Below are 24,152 nucleotides of genomic sequence, written 5' to 3' on the forward strand. Positions count from 1 at the left end.
ATACCCATTGTATGAAGAGACCACATTTTGTTTATCCATTCATCGGCTGATGGACATTTGGGTAGTTTTCACCTTTTGGGTTACCACCAATTCTGTTTTTTATTATTGAAGTATAGTTGGCACACAATGTTATATTAGTTTCCGGATGAACAACACAACGATTCAACAATTCTATACATTACTCAGTGCTCACCACAATAAGTGTAGTCACCATCTGTCACCATATAAAGTTATTACAATATTATTGACTGTATTACCTATGGTGTACTTTCTAACTCTGTGACTTGTTTATTTCATAAATGAAAGTTTGTACCTCTTAAATGCCTCTCACCTATTTTGCCCATCCCCCACCCACCTCCCCTCTGGCAACCACCTGTTCTCTGGATTTAAGTCTGTTTCTTTGTTCATTTTTGTTTTTTAGATTCCACATATAAGACAAATAATATGGCATTTGTCTTTCTCTGTCTGACTTATTTCACTTGGCAGAATACCCTCTAGGTCTGAGTAACATTCCATTGTGTATATATACCACATCTCCTTTCCATTCATCTATCAATGGACACTCGGGTCGCTTCCACATCTTAGCTATTGTAAATAATACTGCAGTAAACTCAGGGGTACATATGTCTTTTTCAAATTGGTGTTTTCAAATTTTCTTTAAGTAAATACCCAGTAGTGGAATTACTGGGTCATATGTTATTCCTATATTTATTTTTTTTAAAGACTTTATTTATTTATTTGACAGACAGAGAGAGAGCACAGATAGGCAGAGTGGCAGGCAGAGGGAGAAGCAGGCTCTCCGCTGAGCAGAGAGCCCGATGTGAGGCTTGATCCCAGGGCCCGGGGATCATGAGCTGAGCTGAAGGCAGATGCTTAACCTACTGAGCCACTCAGGCGCCCCTGTTATTCCTATATTTAATAAAGGAACCCCTATACTGTTTTCCACAGTGGCTGCACCAATTTACATTCTCACCAACAGTGCACAAGGGTTCTCTTCTCTCCACACCCTCACCCACATTTGTTATTTCTTGTCTTTTTGATACTAGCCATTCTGAGTGGGGTGAGGTGAGACCTCATTGTGGTTTAACTTTGCATTTCCCTGATGATTAGTGATGTTGACCATCTTTTCATATGTCTGTTGGCCATCTGTATGTCTTCTTTGGAAAAACGTCTATTCAGGGTTACCACTCATTCTTATGTCTTCTTTCATGCTCCTACTTGGACAATATAGACACGCAAACTACTTAGTATATTCAGTTACCTTTCAGGTGTAATGTGCCTCTACCCTTACCATGTAGTCGACAGCCGTTTTTTGTTTTGTTTTTTTTTTTGAGAACCATGCAAATGAGCAAACCAAATGAGGACATGTGTACAAAACTCATGGGAATTCATAAGTAATCAACTGAAATAAAACCTAGACATCAGTACTAACAAATGTCCTGGCCATTTAGGAGTAGAGAAACATTATCTCATGGCTCTGACTCTCCCAGAGCTCATAACACAATGCAGATGCTCAGAAATACTGGGAAAGAGAGGCATGCTATGCTGTTTAATGTTTTTCTCTGCTCAAGAATTTAGTATTAAAGATGAAACATTCCCTATATCCCAAGTGTGAATCTTCAGATTATAAATTTTACCCAAAAAAAATCTTAGTATATTGATTTTTAAAAATAGCATTATAGTCAACTTTACTTCACCTAGTCCTGTCCCTTCACCTTTTTTTAATGAAATCTTGATCCAAAATCATAGTCAGCATAGTTCTTTTGGGTTTGGCAAATAATATTCCTTTTGAAGTATTCCAATTCTTTTAAGAAGCTTCTTACTTTTTTTAGGTTACCAGAATTATATACGATGAATGTGGAAAAATCAGATAGGATAAATTAAGCCATAGAGCTGGAAAACTGGACTAACAGATAACTATTTTAAACACTGAGCATAAAGGACAAATAACCAACATTTACCAGGTACTTACCAATTTTTAGGCACTGGGCTATGTGCTTAAACTGAATTCTTTCACTTAACTTTTCCCACTCCTAGTGCAGATGAGGAAACTCATGAAGCTCAGAGAGGCAAAGTATTTGCCCAGTTAATATTTCATAAAAAGTCAAGCTCTAAATCATGTGTTCGATTTCATAAGAACTCACTTGTAATAGAGACCAGCCTGACTGAAGTGTGAGTGACATTCATGAACCACCTATTACATACAAATCATCGTGGGACAGTGGGACAGATACAAAAATGAGGCTGGGTAGGCCAGATGAGATGAAGATTGAGAGTCAAAGATTTGAGAGTCATCAACGTCAAGGTGATGGTTGAAACCAAGAGAACAGATATCCCAAGGGAAAACTGCCATTCACTTATGGATAAGAACAAATATAAAGAAAAGAAATGCATTCCCAGCAACCTCCCTTAATATGCACAAATAGCTTGAACTCTGTGCAGACATGAACAAGAAGTTCCCCCAGGAACATTACCATGCTTACACGGTCACATATGGTCAGGTAGGGAAGGTAGGGTCATTTATCCAAAGGTACTAATAATGTACAAAATTACTGATCAGAAAACCATTTCCTCAGCTACAAGAACTCTAACCTCGCTTTGTGGATCAAGCAGGTCCTAGGATACTAAGAATCCATGCTCTGTGGTCTTAGCTGAGCTCCTCCGCGGCTGCTCACCAAACCTTCATCCTTGCTGGACTCTTTCCCCTGCTCTACTACTTCCTTCACTCACCTTCTCCGAGCACCTCCCACAACAAACGTGCTTACACAGAATGCCCCGTCTCAGTTGCTACTTCTAGGGAAACTGACCTGCCACAGGTCCTTAGCAGTTCTTTCCCATTACTAACAACACGGAGGAAATCCTGAATTTCTCTGTCTTCCCTCATGCCATACAGGAAGAAGTGTTTTTACTTTCTATTTAAGAAAAAAAAAGGGGGAAGTAGGGATGCCTAGGTGGCTTAGTCGGTTAAGCGTCAGCCTTCAGCTCAGGTCATGATCCCAGGGTCCTGGGATCGAGTCCCGCATCGGGCTCCCTGCTCAGCAGGGAGCCTGCTTCTCCCTCTGCCTGCTACTCCCCCTGCTTGTGCTCTCTCTCCCCCTCTCTCTCTCTGACAAAAAAATAAAAAAAAAAAAAAAAAAAAAAAAAAAAAAAAAAAAAAAAGAAAAAAAAAGGGCCCCTCTGCTTTGTTCTGGATCTGAGATCACAGATCCTTCTCCACCTTAATCTGATTTATTTCATTTGATCCTGTAAAGAAACCTACTATCCCTAGCTCTCATCTCTACCTTGAGCTCTAGTCCTGAATTCCCAAGAACTCTACCTGACACTTTTATTGCTACCTCAAACTCAACAGGATGAAAATGAAAAATACAGCAGAAATAACATCAACTTAAACACAAGCCATAAAATGCAAAGAAGACATGTTCCCTGCCCTCACCCTCACCCTCCACATCATCCTTCCTTTTTAAATGCAGTTGGCATCAGAGTCAATATTTGTAGTTAATATTTGTCTAACTCTGGATTTACTACATTCACGAAACCTACAAAAAACACTTTATCTCAAGAGTAGGTATTCCAGGTTTCTAGAAACCTTCGCTAAAAACAAACATCGTTTTAGCTGATGAGAAGAATTCAGGCTAAAAGGGTAGCACAACTCAACAGGTTTTCTTTCCGTTTATATTTATTAAATGCCCATGAATCCCATAGAGTGACTAGCACTGAAGAAAAAAAAAAAGGCAAGACAATTTGCAAAATAACGCAGAATCCTTTTCATCTCTCTCCACTGGTTGCAGGTTTCATTCAGGAAATGATGTAAAATACACAGTGCCAGCAACTTTACATTAGCCACACAAATCATAGGAAGAAAAAGTATGGGGCGTCCAAAAATAATTTATGTCTGGCTTTGGAATATGTCCTGTGGTCATATTTTCAGATGGGTGTACCTATTGTTCTGGGAATTCATTAAAACAAAATAATGACACTACAGGATGAGGACTCACAAAGGAGAAGCTGGAAAACTTTTCAGTTTCCCCACAGGGACCTTACGAACTCCTTCCTGTAACCCACTGACATAGAACAATCCAGCTAAATTGAGCTGCCTCATTCTAAACATTTCCTGGAGCAGCTATCTGGTTCACTGTTTAGGTTATAAAGTGCTTCCTTAATAAATACATAGAAATAAGGGGTCAACAAAAATAATTTAGAAGTAGCAAGTAAATAGAGCAAAACAGGTGCTATAAATAGGAGTTCGACAAAGGAAATAAACACAATTGGTAAAATGCAAGAGTGATATTTGCCTATGGATAATCCATTCCAGTACAGCCGGTGGTTTTACTCTGCAGATACACAAAAGTTCAAGAGAAAAAGTTAAAGCAGCAGAATAATGAGAAAATAAAGTTCCTTACAGCTGAGATTTGAACCCACATGCAGTTAAAACTCCGAGCCCAGGGCTCTTTCCACAAGAGTTTGCAGCTTCACCATGACATGTAGGTCCAGAGAATGGCACATCTGGAATAAATCAAACTTCTACATGGCCACAAACCTGAAATCAGCCAGAATTTAGGGTAGGAGAGGAACAAAGTAAGGGGATTTGATATATCATCCCAACGAGTGGATTACATACATATAGGGCTTGTCATTTAATGGAGGGCCAAGGAGGAGGGCAATCAGGGGGCAATGTTGGGTTGTTATCTGTGTTCCACAGCTGACTTTTTCAGCCTAATGGCAGTAGTGCCTTCTGTCACTCTCTTGCTTAGAATCATAAGCTGGTTCCCCAATGCCTATAGGGTCAGGTTTACATTTCTTTGCATGGCGTTCAGGGCCCTATCAAATCTAGAGCCCATCCACCCAGCTAGACTTCTCTTTGGCCACAAATTTTTATACTCCTTATAAGCCGCCTACTTTTACACCTCCACGCCTTCGCTCAGGCCAGATACTCTCTCTGAAATCCCATCCAGGCCCCCATCCTCTTTTCCGCCTGATGAAATCCCATTCAATCCATCTAAGAGCAAGCTCAAACAAGCTTTTCCCTCAACACCTCCTTTGTTCAGACATCTATGTTGATTGCGTAATCTCTTCCACTTAAGTCTTGTGATTACACCATGTTCGCCTCATTTCTGTTGTCGCAGCAACTCTAGTGTTGTTCCAGGGTAGGTGTTCAATAAATTCTTACTGAGGAGGATTCCAGTTGGGGAAGAAGAGTTAACAACCAATCAACATATTTATATGGCTGACACTCAATAAATCTATTCCTTGCACCGTGACAGCAGGGAACTGAGGACACAAAAAAAAATATTTGCTACCTTGTCACTACTCGCAAGGAATTTATGATCTAGTTGGGGAGAAAACTTTCATATGATACGATTACACAACAGCTAAGTGCTAAACCGTTAGAATAAAAGTGCAACTGGCATTCAGAAAATGGAGAGGAGACTGTAAGCCAGAGAAGGCTTCCTGGAGAAGAGAGGGTATTCCAGGCCCCGGGGTGGGGAGTGGGAGGGGAGAATGGCCAAAGGCTTGAGATGAGAATGAGGCCAGCATTTGTGCTTTGACTACAGGGCAGGAGGGTAAGGTGTTTGTAAGCAAATGGATGGAGACAGATGTGAAGGACCTGGGAAGCCCATGGAGTCACTGTGGTTTTTGAGGAAGAACGTGATCAAAAAAAAAAAACAAACATGATTTTAAGAGGTAAGTGCGGCAGCAGTGGGCTGGAAGAGACAGGAGTAAAGGGCAACAGTAAGGCAGTTTGCTACTTCCTGTTTAAATGTGGGGCATTGGCGCGCCTGGGTGGCTCAGTCGTTAAGCGTCTGCCTTCGGCTCAGGTCATGATCCCAGGGTCCTGGGATCGAGCCCCGCATCGGGCTCCATGCTCTGCAAGAAGCCTGCTTCTCCCCCTCTCCCACTCTCCCTGCTTGTGTTCCCTCTCTCACTGTGTCTCTGTCAAACAAATAAATAAAATCTTTAAAAAAAAATAAATGTGGGGGATTTGGGAAGGAGGAGGGGTGCATATTCCCAAAGGCTATACTGAAATAGCCAGGTGCGTGTGGCGGGGGAGGGTGCTAGTTTTGGTATACCTTCCTGACATCTTGTTTTACTAGTGACACTGACATCTGTTGGTTCAAATAAATTAACACTTCCATCTCAACTAGCCCATTTGGTAAAAACAGATGTATAAACCAATGGGTGGGCTGATACACATGGCCCTTCAATGAAAATATAAAAATATATCACACATTCCCATGCTAAGAAGCCCAAAGAAGTAATACACTTTTCTATTTCTTATTTTTGCTCCACAAAAATAGCCGTTGACCTGCACATGGCATTCTGTGTAAGTAACACTATGCCAGATGCTGCAAAAGCGGAAGAGAATGCAAGAGGAAGAAAAGCTTGAGAGAGGCATTATAGAATCTACCAAGATACAAGTATTATCATATCATTAAAAATAAAACATTAAGACAATCCTAAGTATAACACTAAAGGTGATACAAACTGACACGCACATGAGAAAATCAGTTTTTGTCTACCCACTGTACTTTGAGTTACCTGAGGACGAGGTAACTTAAATCTTTGTTCCCAAATGCCAGACACAGAGAGCTCAGTAAACCATCTAGTTTACAGTCCAATTCCAGTTTTAGTTACTTTATTTTGAGAAGCAGAAATGAAATGCAAACCTTGCAGTGTAGTAGATGACATGGAAGGTACTTATTTCAGAGGTTTGGGCCGATCCTTAACCCAAGGCACCTTCTCTGTCAAAATTGTGGGTAAAGGGGCGCCTGGGTGGCTCAGTCGTTAAGCATCTGCCTTCGGCTCAGGTCATGATCCCGGGGTCCTGGGATCAAGCCCCACATCGGGCTCCCTGCTCAGCGGGGAGTCTGCTTCTCCCTCTCCTCCCAGTTCCTGCTCTCTCTCCCTCTCTCCCTCTCTCTGACAAATAAATAAATAAAATCTTAAAAAAAATTGTGGGTAAAAAAACCCCACGAGGAAATAATAGCACTGCTTCTCACCATGTAGTCTTCATCTGGGAGTCATCCTCACAGCTAAGTACGGACTATGAGAAATGACAGGACTCAAAGCAGGCAGCTTCAGGGCAGCAGCTCTCAAATTTTTTGGTCTCAGGATCCCTTCAGTCTTCAAAATTATTGAGGAGCGTAAAGAGCTTTTATGTATATGGGTTCTATCTATAACTATTTACTTTATTAGAAAGTAAAACCCAGGAATGTTAAAAATAAATACTTATTAACATATTTAAATATAATAATACTCCAATCACTATACATCAACATTCTGCAGGAGTGAGGGAGGTCTATATTTTACAAAACAAAATTAGTGAGAGGCACTGGGGCACCTGGGTGGCTCAGTCGTTAAGCGTCTGCCTTCGGCTCAGGTCACGGTCCCAGGGTCCTGGGATCGAGCCCCACGTCCGGCTCCCTGCTCTGCAGGAAGCCTGCTTCTCCCTCTCCCACTCCCCCTGCTTGTGTTCCCTCTCTTGCTGTGTCTCTCTCTATATATCAAAAAATAAATAAAATCTTTAAAAAAAAAAGAAAATGTTTTTAATGTCTGCCTTAATAGAGGACAGCTGGATCCTGCTTCACATATTCCATTAACCATCAGAGCAATGACATCATCACCTGTCACATAGCCTCTAGAAAACTCCACTGTATAGTCATGATAAAATGAAAGTCAAAGGGGCACCTGGGTGGCTCAGTCGGTTAAGCATCTGCCTTTGGCTCAGGTCACATGATCCCAGGGTCCCAGGATCAAATCCCCTATGGGGCTCCCTATTCGGTGGGGAGTCTGCTTCTCCCTCTCACTCTGCCCTCCCCCTCACTCGCTGGCTCTCTCCCCCCCAAATAAATAAAATCTTAAAAAAATGAAAGTGAAAAAGGCAAATAATATTTTAATATTAATATGAAAGTAGTGTTTGAACTTGCAGACCCCTCAAAAGAGTCTCAGGAAGCCCCGGCCACTCTTTGAGAATTGCTGAACTAGAGACAGAACACTGAACAGAGAAACTGTATCTGGGCCACACCTATGCCCCGTGAGACAGAGGAAGGGGACAAGCCAGTCAGGAGAGACTACAGTGGCTGCTGTGAAAGTGAAACAAGTGACAAACTAATATTTTCGATAATTTTTTTTCCAAAGGAGTAATAGCCATGATATATAAAAAGATATTTTGAACCATTAAAATTGGATCCCAACAGATGAACAGCAAGAAGACATTAGTAGATAATTTATTAAAGAAAAGGAAAAGGGGGGCTTTAAAAATTCAGAGAAACTAAAACTAAAACAATCATGTGCTATCTTCCCTTGGTAGATCAGCTTTTCTATGGTTTTATCTCAGAGACTCTTCGCATGTGAGAACACCGTTATAAAACCTTTCAAGAGAGAAATGAACAAGATGGCTAGAGAAGCACCATGTGGTTCAAGGACAAGGGTCTGTCATGCCTGCAAAGACAGTGCTCAAAATTTATAGATCACTTTCACTTTGGAATATACGAATAAAACTCCTAAATAAACTTTAACAAACTGAATATAGCATCACATTTGCAAGAGTTGCATGCTATAAATAATGAGAGTTTATTCCAAGACCATAAGACTGGTATTGCAAGGCAAACTATCAACATACTTTATCAGATTAACCGACAAAATTTTAAAAGCCATAATTATTTTAACAGATGTCAAGAATGGATTTTTTTAAATTTACATTTATTCCGGATTAAAATTTTTAAAATATTCCGAGTGGAGGATTTCTTTCCTGACATGATATAGAATATTTAAATTAAAACCAAGCTGCAAAATAGCATTCTCTTTAATATGGGAAGGCAATGATGTCTCCCCACTGTTGCCAATTATATTAATATGGTACAAGAAAAACTTTAAGGGGGGAAGAATGTACACAGGCAAAGAAGAAATATGATATTCTGATGTTTAGATTACATATCTATATGACTCTAAGAATATTAACTAAAATAACTAAAGACAATACATGAATTCAGAAATTATAAGGTAAATAAGCAAGAAACAACTACATTCCTATGTACTATCCTAGAACTAGAAAATACAATTATTTAGGATAGAGACATAAACTCAAAATACAATATTACTTTAAAATTTATAAAAGTCAAATAGTAGGGGGAAAAAGGAAGACATAATTCAAAAGATTTATCATGCTCTTGGATGTAAAGTCTGAATATAGCAAGAATGAACAGATACTAATTTAAATTGTACTACATCTATATATTAATCTAAAGTCCCCATGGCATCTTTTATACAACTTAAAAGACTGATAGTGAAATTCATTTAAAAGAATAAGTAGGCAAGGATACTAGTGGACGTATTATCTTTTTAAAAATTCAATTTATTTAACCTAAAAACAAAAACATTTTGCCCATGTCTATCACCCCCACCCCCCATTTCTAAAAGCCACCAATCTATTCTATGCGTCTATAAACTTAGTTTCTTCTTTTTAGATTGCACATATAAGAGAGATCACATGGCATTTGTCTTTCTCTGACTTATTTTACTAAGCATAATGCCCTCAAGGTCCATCCATGTCATTGCAAATAGCAAGATCTCATTCTTTTTTTTTTTTTAAAGATTTTATTTATTTATTTGAGAGAAAGAGAGAGAATGAGAGACAGAGAGCATGAGAGGGAAGAGGGTCAGAGGGAGAAGCAGACTCCCCGCTGAGCAGGGAGCCCGATGTGGGGCTCGATCCCAGGACTCCAGGATCATGAACTGAGCTGAAGGCAGTCGCTTAACCAACTGAGCCACCCAGGCGCCCCAAGATCTCATTCTTTTTGATGGCTAAGTAATTGTCCATCATGCGTGTGAGCGTGTGTGTGTGTATGTGTTTCTTTCCCGACATGGATTCTTTATTCATCCATTGGTGAGTACTTGGATTGTTTTCATATCTTGGCGACTGCAAATAATACTGTGATGAACATGGGGGTGCACATGTATTTTGAAATTAATGTGTTTGTTTTCTTTGGGTAAATACCCACTAGTGGAATTACTGGATCATATGGTAGTTCTAATTTTTTGAGAAGCCTCCATACTGTTTTCCATACTGGCTGCACCAATTTACATTCCCACCAACAAATGTGCACAGATTCCCTTTTCTCCATATCCTGGCCAACCTTCTTTCTTATTTTTTGTCTTTTTTATAATAGCCCTGCTAAAAGGTGTGAAGTGATTGCATTTCCCTGATGATTAATGATGTTGAGCACCTTTTCATGCACTGTTGACCATCTGTATGTCTTCTTTAGAAAAATGTCTATTCAGACCTTCTGCCTATTTTTTTAATTTTGTTATTGAGTTTTAGAAGTTCTATTGGATGGATATTAGCCCCTTAATGGATATGAGTCTCAAATATTTTCTCCCATTCAGTAAGTTGTCTTTTCATTTTGTTGATGGTTTCCTTTGCTGTGCAGAAAGAAGCTTTTTAGTTTGATGTAGTCCCACTTGTTTATTTCTGCTTATGTTGCTTTTGTTTTTGGTGTCAGTTTAACCAAACATCACCAATACCTATGGGAAGGAGCTTACTGCCTATGTTTTCCTCTAAGATTTCATGGTTTCAGGTCTTACATTCAAATCTTTAACCATTTTGAGTTGATTTCTGTGCCCGGTGTTAAGGCAGTGGTTCAGTTTCATTCTTTTGCATGTAGCTATCCAATTTTCCCAACACCATTTATTAAAGAGTCTGTCCTTTCCCCACTGTATATTCTTGCCTCCTTTGCTGTAAATTAATTGACCATATATGTTTAGGTTTAATTCTGGGTTTTCTATTTTATTCCACTGATCTATATGTCTGTTTTATGCCAATGTTTTAATTACTATATCTTTGTAATATAGTTTTAATCAGGGAGTAAGATACCTCCAGTTTTGTTCGTCTTTCTCAAGATTGTTTTGGCTATTGGGGGTCTTTTATGGTTCCATACAAATTTTAGGATTGTTTGTTCTATTTCTGTGAAAATACCATTGGAATTTTGATAGGGATTGCACTGAATCTGTATGTTTTGTGTAATATGGACATGTTAACAATATTAATTCCTCCAATCCATGGGCATGGAATATCTTTCCATTTATTTGTGTCTTCTTTGAGCTCTTTCATTAATGTCTTGTTGGTTTCAATATACAGGTCTTTCACCTACTTGGTTAAATTTATTCCTAGGTATTTTATTCTTTTTGATGCAATTGATTGTTTTCTTAATTTCTCTTTCTGATACTTTATTATTAGTATATAAAATGCAACAGATTTTTACATGATGATTTTATATTCTGCAACTTTAAAGAATTCATTTATTAGTTCTAACAGTTTGGTGGAGCCTTTAGAGATATATATCTCAACAGTTTTTATAGAGAGATAAAATATTGACCAAACAGTCTTTCCTTTTCTCTTAGATACCTTTTATTTCTTTTCTTGCCTAATTGGTCTGACTGGGACGTCCAAACTATGTTGAATAAAAGTGGTGAGAGTGGGCATCTTTGTCTTGTCCCTGATATTAGATGAAAAGCTTTCAGCTTTTCAACACTGAGTATGACGTTAGCTGTGGGCTTCTCATATATGGCCTTTATTATGTTTAGGTATGTTCCCTCTCTCTATATTCACTTTGTTGAGAGTATTAGTCATAAATGAATGTTGAGTTTTGTCAAATGCTTTTTTCTGCATCTACTGAGATATGATTTTTATCCTTCATTTTGTTAATGAGGTGTATCACACTGACTGATTTGCAGATGTTGAACTATCCTTGCATCCCTGGAATAAGTCCCACTTGATCATGGTATATGAACGTTTTAATGTATTGCTGAATTTGGTTTACTAATACTTTGTTGAGGATTTTTACATCTATTTTCATCAGAGATATGGGCCTGTAATCTTTTCTGGTGTAATTTTCTCATCCTTGCCTGGTTTTGGTATCAGGGTAATGCTGGCCTCATAAAATGAATTTGGAAGAGTTCCCTCCTCTTCTAGTTTTTTGGGAAGAGTTTTTGGGAAGGATTACTATTAATTCTCCTTTGAATGTTTGCTAGAATTCACCAGTGGAGCCATCTGATCCCAGACTTTTGTTTGTTGGGAGGTGTTTGATTACTGATTCAATCTCCTTACTAGTAATTGGTCTGTTCAGGATTTTCTATTTCATCTTGATTCAGTCTTGGTAGGTTATATGCCTATAGGAGTTTATCCATTTCTTCCAGGTTGTCCAATTTGTTAATGTATATTTGCTCATAGGGGCGCCTGGGTGGCTCAGTTGGTTAAGCGCTGCCTTCAGCTCAGGTCATGATCCCAGAGTCCTGGGATCAAGCCCCACATCGGGCTCCCTGCTCAGTGGGAAGTCTGCTTCTCCCTCTCCCTCTGCTGCTCCCCCTTGCTTATACTCTCTTGCTCACACTGTCTTTCAAATAAATAAATGTTTTTTTAAAAATGTGTATTTGTTCATAGTAGTCTTTTATGATCCTTTTTCTGTGGTATCAGTTGTAACAACTCCCCTTTCATTTCTGATTTTATTTATTTGAGTCCTTTTCTTTTTTTTGGTGAGTCTAGCTAAATGTCTGTCAATTTTGTTAACCCTTTCAAAGAATCAAATTGTAGTTTCATTGATCTTTTCTACTATATTTTTCTATTTCTTTTATTCCTGCTCTGATCTCTGTTATTTACTTCCTCCAACTAACTTTCAGCTTTCTTTCTTCTTCAGGTGTAAAGTTCAGTTGTTTACTCAAGACTTTTCTTGTTTCTTTAGATAAGCATCTATCACTATGAACTTCCCTATTAGAAATGCTTTTGTGGCATCCCATAAATTATGGTATGTTACATTTCTCTTTTCATTTGTTTCAAGGTGGTTTAAATTCTCTTTCGATTTCTTCACTGACCCACTGATTGGTCAGTAGCATGTTATTTAAACTCCACATATTTATGAATTTTCCATTTTCTTAAATGTAAATATGGCAAACATCCTGTCAGATTTTAATCATCTATAAAGAAACAATCATTAAAATTTTGTGACATTGGAATAACAATAGAGATTCTAGCAATGGATACAAACTACTATAAGAATTTAAGTGTTAATAAATCAGAATCAACACAAATGTAAGAATTGCTTTTTGGCAAACAGTTGAGAGATCCCCAGATATCAAAATTACAGTATATACAACACTGCAATAAATTCCAGATAAGGTTTTTAAGCTGATTTTTACTTTTTTTTAGTTTTTATTTTAATTCCAGTTAACACACAGTGTTAGATTCAGGTGTACGATATAGTGATTCAACAATTCCATACATCACCCAATGCTCATCACAAGTGCACTCCTTAATCCCCATCACCTATTTAACCCATCCCCCCACCACGCTCCCCTCTTGTAACCATAAGTCTCTATAGTTAAAAGTCTGTTTCTTGGTTTGCCTCTCTCTTTTTCACTTTGCTCTTTTGTTTTTTTAAATTCCACATATGAGTGAAATCATATGGTATTTGTCTTTCTCTGACTTATTTCACTCAGTATTATACTCTCTAGCTCCATCCATGTCACTGCAAATGGCAAGATTTCATTCCTTTTATGGATAATATTACATTGTGTATATATACACTTCTTTATCCATTCATCAGTTGATGGACACTTGGGCTGCTTCCATACCTTGGCTATTGTGAATAATGCTGCTATAAGCATCAGGGTGCATGTATCCCTTTGAATTAGTGTTTTTGTACTTTTGGGGTAAATACCAAGTAGTGCAATTACCAGATAGTAGGGTAGTTCTATTTTTAAATTTTGAGGAACCTCCATACTGTTTTCCACAGTGGCTGCACCAGATGCCACTCCTACCAACAGTGTACAAGGGTTCCTTTTTCTCCACATCCTCCCCAATACCTGTTGTTTCCTGTGTTGTTGATTTTAGCCAGTTTGACAGGTGTGAAGTGATATCTCATTGTAGTTTTGATTTGCATTTCCCCACTGATAAGTGATGTTGAGCATCTTTTCATGTGTCTGTTGGCCATCTGGATGTCTTCTTTGGAGAACAGTCTGTTCAGGTCTCTGCCCATTTTTTTAAAAGATTTTGTTTATTTGAGAGAGACAGAGAGTGCACGGAGTGGGGGAAGGGGCAGAGGGAGAGGGACAAGCAGACTTCCTGCTGAGCAGGGAGCCCAACACAGGGCTCAATCCCAGGACCCCAAGATCATGACCTGAGCCAAAGTCAGATGCTTAACCAACTGAGCCACCCAGGTGTCCCATATTCTGCCCATTTTTTAGTTATTTGTTTTTTGGGTGTTATGTCAATTCTTTATACATCTTGAATAGAAACCCTTTATCAGATATATCATTTGCAAATATCTTCTCCCATTCTGTAGGTTGCCTTTTAGTTTTATTGATGATTTCCTTTGCTCTGCAGAAGCTCTTTATTTTGATGTAGTCCTAATGTTTACTTTTGCTTTTGTTTCCCTTGACTTAGGAGGCATAGCTAGAAAAAAGTTGCTATGGCCAATGTCAAAGATGTTACTGCCTATGCTCTAAGATTTTTATGGTTTCAGGTCTCAAATTTAGGTCTTTATTTTTATTTTTGTGTATGGTGTAGGAAAGTGGACCAATTTCTCTCTTTTCCATGCTGCTGTCCAGTTTTCCCAACACCATTTGTTGAAGAGACTGTCTTTTTTCCATTGGATATTCTTTTCTGCTTTGTTGAAGATTCACTGACCATATAGTTGTGGTTTTATTTCTGGGTTTTCAATTCTGTTCCATTGATCTATGTGTCTATTTTTGTGCCAGTACTATACTATTTCAATCACTACAGCTTTGCAATATAACTTGAAGTCTGGAATTGTGATGCCTCCAGCTTTGCTCTGCTTTTTCAAGATTGCTTTGGCTATTAGGGGTCTTTTGGGGTTCCATACAAATTTTAGGAATGTCTGTTCTAGTTCGGTGAAAAATGCTGTTGGTATTTAGACAGGGATTGCATTAAATGTGTGGATTGCTTTCGGTAGTATACACATTTTAAAAATATTTCTTCTCCTAATCCATGACCATGGAATATCTTTCCATCTCTTTGTGTCATCTTCAATTTCGTTCATCAGTGTTTTATAGTTTCCAGAGTACAGGTCTTTCACCTCTTTGGTTAGGTTTACTCCTAGGTATCTTATTATTTGGGGTGCAATTATAAATCCATCTGGTCCAATGTGTCATCCAAAGCCATTGTTTCCTCATTGATTTTCTCTTTAGATGGTCTGTCCATTGATGTAAGTGGAGTGGTTAAAGTCCCTTACTATTATTGTTATTACTATTGATTAGTTCTTTTATGTTTCTTATTAACTGTTTTATGTATTTGGGTGCTCCGATATTCGGTGCATAAATATTTACAATTGTTATATCTTCTTGTTGGATTGTCCCCTTTATTATTATATAGTGTCCTTCTTTGCCTCTTGTTACAGACTTTGTTTTAAAGTCTATTTTGTCTGATACGAGTACTGTTATTCCAGCTTTCTTTTTTTTATTTTTTATTGTTATGTTAATCACCATACATCATTAGTTCTTAATATAGTGTTCCATGATTCATTGTTTGTGCATAACACCCAGTGCTCCACGCAGAATGTGCCCTCCTAAATACCCATCACCAGGCTAACCCATCCCCCCACCACCCTCCCCCCTCTAGAACCCTCAGTTTGTTTTTCAGAGTCCATCGTCTCTCATGGTTCCTCTCCCCCACCAACTTACTCCCCTTCAGTCTTCCCCTCCAGCTATCTTCTTCTTTTTCTTTTTTCTTAACATATCTTGCATTATTTGTTTCAGAAGTACAGATCTGTGATTCAACAGTCTTGCACAATTCACAGCGCTCACCATAGCACATACCCTACCCAATGTCTATCACCCAGCCACCCCATCCCTCCAACCCCCCCACCACTCAGCAACACTAAGTTTGTTTCCTGAGATTAAGAAGTCCTCATATCAGTGAGGTCATATGATACATGTCTTTCTCTGATTGACTTATTTCACTCAGCAGAACACCCTCCAGTTCCATCCACGTCGTTGCAAATGGCAAGATCTCATTCCTTTTGATGGCTGCATAATATTCCATTGTGTATATATATACCACATCTTCTTTATCCATTCATCTGTCGATGGACATCTTGGCTCTTTCCACAGTTTGGCTATTGTGGACATTGCTGCTATAAACATTGGGGTGCACGTACCCCTTCGGATCCCTACATTTGTATCTTTGGGGTAAATACCCAGTAGTGCAATTGCTGGATCGTAGGGTAGCTCTATTTTCAACTGTTTGAGGAACCTCCATACTGTTTTCCAGAGTGGCTGCACCAGCTTGCATTCCCACCAACAGTGTAGGAGGGTTCCCCTTTCTCCGCATCCCCGCCAACATCTGTCGTTTCCTGACTTGTTAATTTTAGCCATTCTGACTGGTGTGAGGTGGTATCTCATTGAGGTTTTGATTTGGATTTCCCTGATGCCGAGTGATGTTGAGCATTTTTTCATGTGTCTGTTGGCCATTTGGATGTCTTCTTTGGAAAAATGTCTGTTCAGGTCTTCTGCCCATTTCTTGATTGGATTATTTGTTCTTTGGGTATTGAGTTTGATAAGTTCTTTATAGATTTTGGATACTAGCCCTTTATCTGATGTGTCATTTGCAAATATTTTCTCCCATTCTGTCGGTTGTCTTTTGGTTTTGTGGACTGTTTCTTTTGCTGTGCAAAAGCTTTTTATCTTGATGAAATCCCAATAGTTCATTTTTGCCCTTGCTTCCCTTGCCTTTGGCGATGTTTCTAGGAAGAAGTTGCTGCGGCTGAGGTCGAAGAGGCTGCTGCCTGTGTTCTCCTTTAGGATTTTGATGGACTCCTGCCTCACGTTTAGGTCTTTCAACCATTTTGAGTCTATTTTTGTGTGTGGTGTAAGGAAATGGTCCAGTTTCATTCTTCTGCATGTGGCTGTCCGATTTTCCCAACACCATTTGTTGAAGAGACTGTCTTTTTGCCATTGGACATTCTTTCCTGCTTTGTTGAAGATGAGTTGACCATAGAGTTGAGGGTCCATCTCTGGGCTCTCTATTCTGTTCCATTGATCTATGTGTCTGTTTTTGTGCCAGTACCATACTGTCTTGATGATGACAGCTTTGTAATACAGCTGGAAGTCTGGAATTGTGATGCCGCCAGCTTTGCTTTCCTTTCCTTTTTCAATATTCCTCTGGCAATTCGGGGTCTCTTCTGGTTCCATACAAATTTTAGGATTATTTGTTCCATTTCTTTGAAAAAAGTGGATGGTATTTTGATGGGGATTGCACTGAATGTGTAGATTGCTCTAGGTAGCATTGACATCTTCACAGTGTTTGTTCTTCCAATCCATGAGCATGGAATGTTTTTCCATTTCTTTGTGTCTTCTTCAATTTCTTTCATGAGTATTTTATAGTTTTCTGAGTATAGATCCTTTGCCTCTTTGGTTAAATTTATTCCTAGGTATCTTATGGTTTTGGGTGCAATTGTGAATGGGATCGACTCCTTAATTTCTCTCTCTTCTGTCTTGTTGTTGGTGTATAGGAATGCCACTGATTTCTGTGCATTGATTTTATATCCTGCTACTTTACTGAATTCCTGTATGAGTTCTAGCAGTTTTGGGGTGGAGTCTTTTGGGTTTTCCACATACAGTATCATATCATCTGCAAAGAGTGAGAGTTTGACTTCCTCTTTGCCGATTTGGACGCCTTTGATTTCTTTTTGTTGTCTGATTGCTGTGGCTAGGACTTCTAAGCCAGCTTTCTTTTAACATCTATTTGCATGATAGCTTTTCTCCATCCCCTCACTTTCAATCTGCAGGTGTCTTTAGGTCTAAAATGAGTCTCTTGTAGGCAGCATATAGGTGGGTCTTGTTTTTTTTTTAATCCATTCTGTCACCCTATATCTTTTGATTGGAGTGTTTGGTCCATTTACATTCAAAGTAATTATTGATATATATGTATCTATTGCCATTTTATTCTTGTTTTGTGATTGTTTCTGAAGATTTTCTCTGACCCTTTCTTATCTTTCATGGTTTGATGATTTTCCTTAGTGATATATTTGGATTTGGATTTCTTTCTCTTTATTCTTGCATATTTATTGGTGGTTTTTGATATATGATTACCATTAGGCTTGTATATAACCTTTTCTGCACATAGCAGTCTATATTAAGTTGATGGTTGTTTAGGCTTAAACCCATTATTTTCTCCTCTCCTCCCCACATTTTAGGTACATGTTTTTATATTTTATATCTATTTTTTTTTACTTCCTTAACTGATTTTTTACAGAAATATTCATTTTTGGTGCTTTAGTGTTTCCTACCTTTATACTGTCACTTTTGGTTTTTCCTTTCCACACAAAGAGCCTCTTTAATATACCTTGCAGGGCTGGTCTGGTGGTCACAAACTCCTTTAGTTGTTGTTTGGGAAACTCTTTACCTCTCCTTCTATTCTGAATGATAGCTTTCCTGGACAGAGTATATCTGGATGCATATTTTTCCTATTCAGTACTTTGAATATATCATGCCACTCCCTTCGGCCTTGCCAAGTTTCTGTTGAAAAATCTCCTGCTAGGCTTATGGGTTTTCCTTTATAAGTTACTGTCTTCTTTTTTGTCTTGCTGCTTTTAAATATTTTTCTTCATCACTATATTTTGCCAATTTAACTACAATATATCTTGGTGAGCATCTGCTTTTACTGATTTTGATGGGAGTTCTCTGTGCCTCCTGGATCTGGATATCTGTTTCCTTCCCCAAATTAGGTAAGTCTTCAGCTATTATTTCTTCAAATAAATTTTCTGCCCCCCCCCGCCTTTCCTTCTTCTGGGACTCTTATAATACAAATGTTGTTATGTCTGATAGAGTCTCTTGAGTTCCCTGAGTCTATTCTTGTTTTGCATAATTCTTTTTTCTCTACTTTGTTTAGCTTGATTACATTCCATTACTCTGCCTTCTAGGTCACTAATTCGTTCCTCTGCTTCTGCCGTCCAGCTCTCCATTCCATCAGGTGTGTTTCTCATTTCATTTATTGAGCCCTTTATGTCTGCTATGTTATTCCCTATCTCTGTGTTAAGGGTCTCACTCATGCCTTCCACTCTTTTCTCTAGTCCAGTGAGTAGTATCCTTATGATCATTGCTTAAATTCTCTATCAGGCATGTTACTTATGTCTGGTTTTTTTTTGTTTTGTTTTGTTTTTTTAAAGATTTGATTTATTTATTTGACAGAGAGAGAGACAGCAAGAGAGGGAACACAAGCAGGGGGAGTGGGAGAGGGAGAAGCAGGCTTCCTGCTAAGCAGAGAGCCTGATGTGGGGCTCGATCCCAGGACCCTGGGATCATGAACTGGGCCGAAGGCAGACACTTAACGACTGAGCCACCCAGGTGCCTCCACTTATGTCTGTTTTGCTTAGATCTCTGGCTGCGGCCTTGTCCATTCTTTCATTTGGCATAAATTTCTGTCTCTTCATTTTGTCTGCCTCTCTGTGTCTGTTTATATGTGTTAAGAAAGTCAGCTATGTCAGCTTTGCGCAGTGGCAGTATCGTAGCCAATGAGGTTTATCCAAGGCGCAATTACTGCTAATAGAAAGTCAGCTATGTCTTCTGTTCTTGAAAGTAGTGACTTTATGAAAAGGTCATGGAGTGCCCTGCAGTGCAGTGTCCCTTGTCCACCAGAACCTGGCACCTCAGGAGAGTATCCTACGTGTATTGTTTATGCCCTGCTGTTTTGTGTGAGTCACTTTCCCTTTCAGTGCAGTCATCTGCCTGCCTCTCTGCCTGTTGTGGGCTGTGCTTGCTCTCTGTGGTATTAGGGGGACCCAGGCAGGCCAACTCTGATGAGGCATGCCCACTGGGGAACTCTGGCTGGTGGCTGTGTTAGTAAAATTTGTGCTAGGCCACTAGTCCTAATCTGGATCCCCCAAAGCACTGTGGCAGCTGGAGACTGTGCCATCAGGGCAGTCAAGGGCACAAGGCTGGACATAGTGCACATCAATGGCTGGGCATGGCCGGGCTCAGAATGCAAAGGTGGCAGGGGGCATCACAGTGGCTGGACATGGTGGAGGGACAGCAGCTGTGCACCCCGTGGCTGGATGGGGCACACTCGTGGCTTTAATAAAATTTGCCCTTACTGCAGGGCCAAGACTAGCAGGCTTGGAGTAGCTGAGTCCCCAGAGAACTGGTGGGCATGGCATACTGCTAGCAGGTTAGGTATCAAGTGTCTGTGCAGCCCCACTTCCCACTAATGGCCCTGTACTTATGCTGGGGGATGGCCTTTAAGTTGATTTTTTAAAAAAACACAGAATAGTATATTTATCCCAGATGTAGACACTACACAAAAATTATTTCTGACTATGGAAAGATATAAAATGGATTAATTCAGATGTACTAAAATAAGCAACTTTTTGCATCGGGGAATGTATGCAATAAAATGAAGTGAAAGGAACAGAACTGGAATATATCCATGTCATCAGTGATAAAGGTCATAGAAAAGGCAGCTCCATTATCCAAGTTAAAAAATCAAAGGACAACTTTGGTTTCTGGTCAGTTGTGTAAAGAGCTTGGAAGTCATCTTCTCATTCTCACAATGATTAAAAAAAAAAAAATTGAAGAAACTGAAAACCAACAATTCTTCTTAGATCCATCAGAGAACTGAGGTCACAGGGCAAACTACTGCTTTCGAAACTGGGGAGACAGACATGTGGATACAAAGAATCACAGCTTACACAGCAGAAACCTCCATGAGAACCAGTACTGGAATAGAACTTGAGATATAGCTGAAAAATCACCAGAGGCTCAGTGTGCACAAGCTTAAGAGTTAAGAACTTGAGGTGGCCCAGTCTTAGAGGAACCCAAAACTTCCATAAATTTTACCCCCAGGTGCCCTATTAGTTCTCACAGCGAAGACCAGAGAATAATCCCCTGTGCTTCTCGATGAGGGCATAGAATTGAACCAGAGCATTCTGTGTTTCTTACCAAGGCTGGCCCCCAAGAGAGACTATTTTACCAGAGCTTAATCAACTTAGGGAAAAGAAAAACTCAATTCTAGTTCTCTCTAGCCTTCCTGTCTCACTTAAGTGTGGAAAGGCACAAAACCAAACAAAACTGAGAAGCACTTATGAAATTCACAACTAAAGGGTACAGGCTCACTAAAAGACTAAAACCTAATCATAGGACTATGGAACACTATTCCCCCCACTTTAATACCACATCAACAGGGCTCCTGAAAAACAAGAGAGGAACACAACTACAAAAACTGCCTGGTTTAAACCTTATTTAAGAAGTCATCTCTAGTTGGGACGCCTGGATGGCTCAGTCGGTTAAGCATTTGCCTTCAGCTTAGGTCATGATCCCCAGGTCCTGGGATGGAGTCCCACATCAGGTTCCTTGCTCAGCGGAGAGCCTGCTTCTCCCTCTGCCTGTGCTCTCTCTCTCTCTCTCTGACAAATAAATAAAATCTTTAGAAAAAAAAAAAAGAAGTCATCTCTCGAGAAACCCAAGTACATTAGAGACAAAGACAAACACCAGAGAACATTTTAGCCTCTGATGCACAGCTACAGCAAACAGTAAACACATACTAACCCCCATTCAGATAAACACTAAAGGCCTATATACCTAATCAGTTACTTGTATCCAATATGTAATGTCCAGCTTTCAAAAAAAGAAAATTACAAGGCATACTTAAAGACAAAAAAAAAAAAACACAAAAGCACGGAGAGAGCAAGCATCAGAACCATAGTCAGATATGGAAGGAATGTTGGAATTTTCACATTAGCAATTTAAAATGACTACGATTAATATGCTAAGGGCCCTAATGGAAAAGGTGAACAACATGCAAGAACAGAAGGATAATGTAAGCAGAGATGGAAACTGAAAAAAAAATCCAAAGGAAATGCAAAAGATCTCTAAAAGAAATGAAGAATGTCTTTGATGGCTCATCAAAAAACTGGACAAAGCAGAGGAAAAGAATCAGCAAGCTTGAAGACATGTCATTGGAAAGTTCCAGAACTGAAATGCAAAGAGAAAAAAGAGGATAAAAAAATGAACAGAACATCAAGTACTGTAGGACAATTACCAAAAATGTAACATGCATAATGAGAATACCAGGAGAAGAAAGGAACAAAAGAAATATTTGAAGGAATAATGAAAGGGAATGTCCTAAAATTAAAGACACCAAATCACAGGTCCAGAAAGCTCAGAGAACACTAAGAAGGATAAAAAAAAAATCTACAACCATGCCTGTCATATCCAAACTGAAAAATCAAAGACAAAGAAAATTCTTGAAAATAGCCAGAGGAAAAAAAAAATGCCTTACCTATAGAGGAGTAAGGATAAGAATGCAATCAGACTTCTTTTCAGAATCCATGCAGTCAAGGGAGAAGAATGACATACGCAAAATGTTAAAAAGAACCATGAATCAAGAATTCAGAATCAAGAGAGATTATCCTTCAATATTGAATGAGAAATAAAGGTTTTTCTCAGGGAAACAAAAATTGAGGGGATCTACTGAGAGTATACCTGCCTTGCAGGAAGTGTTAAAACAAATTCTTCAGAAAGAAGAAAAATGACAGAGGTCAGAAACTCAGATCTACATAAATAAAGAGTTCTAGAGAAGGAATAAATGAAAGTAAAATAAAATATTTTCTCATTCTTTCTTTTCCTACCTGCCTTTTTTTCTTTGAGGTATAATGGACATATAACATATCACTTCAAGTTTATAATGTAATGGTTTGATATTTGTATGTATTGCAAAATGATCACAATAAGTCTAGTTAACATCATTTTATTTTTATTCTAACTGACCTTTGTTCAAAATAATAATAGCAACAATTCATTTGGTGATGACAGCTCATGGATAAGTGCAATGAAAGGCAGCAATGTTTTAAGGGAGGAGAAGGGAGGAAGTGGGAATACTCTGTTATATGGTATTTGCACTACCCATGAAGTAGTATTATGTTATTTGAAAGAAGACTTGGATTAGTTGTAAATGGACATTGCAAACAAAGGGTAGCCACTACGAAAAGTTTTTTTAAAAGTATAATTAATATGCTAAAAAGAGGGGGAAAATATTATCACACCAAATGCTCAACTAAAACCAGAGAAGGCAAAAAGAGTGGAAGACAAAATGAGAAAACAAGGACAACAAATAGGAAAAAGCAACCAATATGGTAGATAATATGGAGACTCAAACATAACAGTAGTCACTTTAAATGTCAGTGGTCTAAATATTTGAATTAAATGACAGAAACCATCAGAGTAGATAAAATACAATAGGGGTGCCTGGGGGGCTCAGTCAGTTAAGCGTCTGACTCTTGATCTTGGCTCAGGTCATGATCTCGGCTCAGGTCATGATCTCGGGGTCATGGGATGGAGCCCTACAACGGGCTCCACACTCAGCAGGGAGCCTGCTTGGGATTCTCTCTCTCCCTCTCCCTCTGCCCCCCTCTCTAAAATAAATAAATCTTTAAAAAAATACAATACCCAACTATGTTTTCTACAAGAAACCTACTTTAAATCTAAAGACGCAAACAGATTAAAAGCAAGGATATGGAGAAAGATATAACATACTAATACTAATCAAAAGGAAACTAGAGTAGCTATATTAATTTTAGACAAAGCAGACTTCAGAGCAAGGAAAATTATCAGGAATAAAAAGGGGCACTACATGATGATAAAGGGTCAATTCTATAAAAAAAATTCTAACAATCCTTAACATATACATGCCTAATAACAGAACATAAAAAATACATGAGGCAGGGGTGCCTAGGTGGCTCACTCAGTTGAGTATCTGACTCTCGATTTCAGCTCAGGTCATGATCTCAGGGTCATGGGATCGAGCCCCATGTCAGGCTCTGCACTCGGTGGGGAGTCTACTTGAAGATTCTCTCCCTCTGCCCCTCTCCCCACTCTCTCTTTCTCTCTCTAATAAATAAAATGTTTAAAAAATATATGAGGCAAAAACTGATAGAATGGCAAGGAGAAATAAATGAACCCACTGTTAATAGTTGTAGTCTTCAATACCCCTCTACTGGAAGTGGAGAGATCCAACAGCAGAAAATCAGTAAAGACATAGTTGAACAGCATCATCAATCAACTAGATCTAATTGACATCAGTAGAATACTTCGTCTAACAACAGCAACAGAATATACATTCTTTTCAAGTTCACATGGAACATTCATTGAGA

The 24,152-nt window shown here is 38.8% G+C and overlaps 1 protein-coding gene and 1 non-coding gene across 2 annotated transcripts in view; one reads left to right on the top strand and one right to left on the bottom strand.

Annotated features, from left to right (window-relative positions):
• Window positions 1–24,152, bottom strand: part of CLCN5 (chloride voltage-gated channel 5) — a 156,234-nt gene that overhangs the window by 44,362 nt on the left and 87,720 nt on the right. The gene's annotated exons all lie outside the window — the stretch shown is intronic.
• Window positions 19,492–19,625, top strand: LOC112813026 (U4 spliceosomal RNA). Its single transcript, XR_012381110.1, has one exon. It is a non-coding gene; the product is annotated as a U4 spliceosomal RNA (small nuclear RNA).

This window comes from Callorhinus ursinus, unplaced genomic scaffold (genome assembly GCF_003265705.2).
Source record: "Callorhinus ursinus isolate GAN/ISIS: 27379988/994484 unplaced genomic scaffold, GSC_fseal_2.0 scaffold16, whole genome shotgun sequence".
Classification (NCBI taxonomy): domain Eukaryota; kingdom Metazoa; phylum Chordata; class Mammalia; order Carnivora; family Otariidae; genus Callorhinus; species Callorhinus ursinus.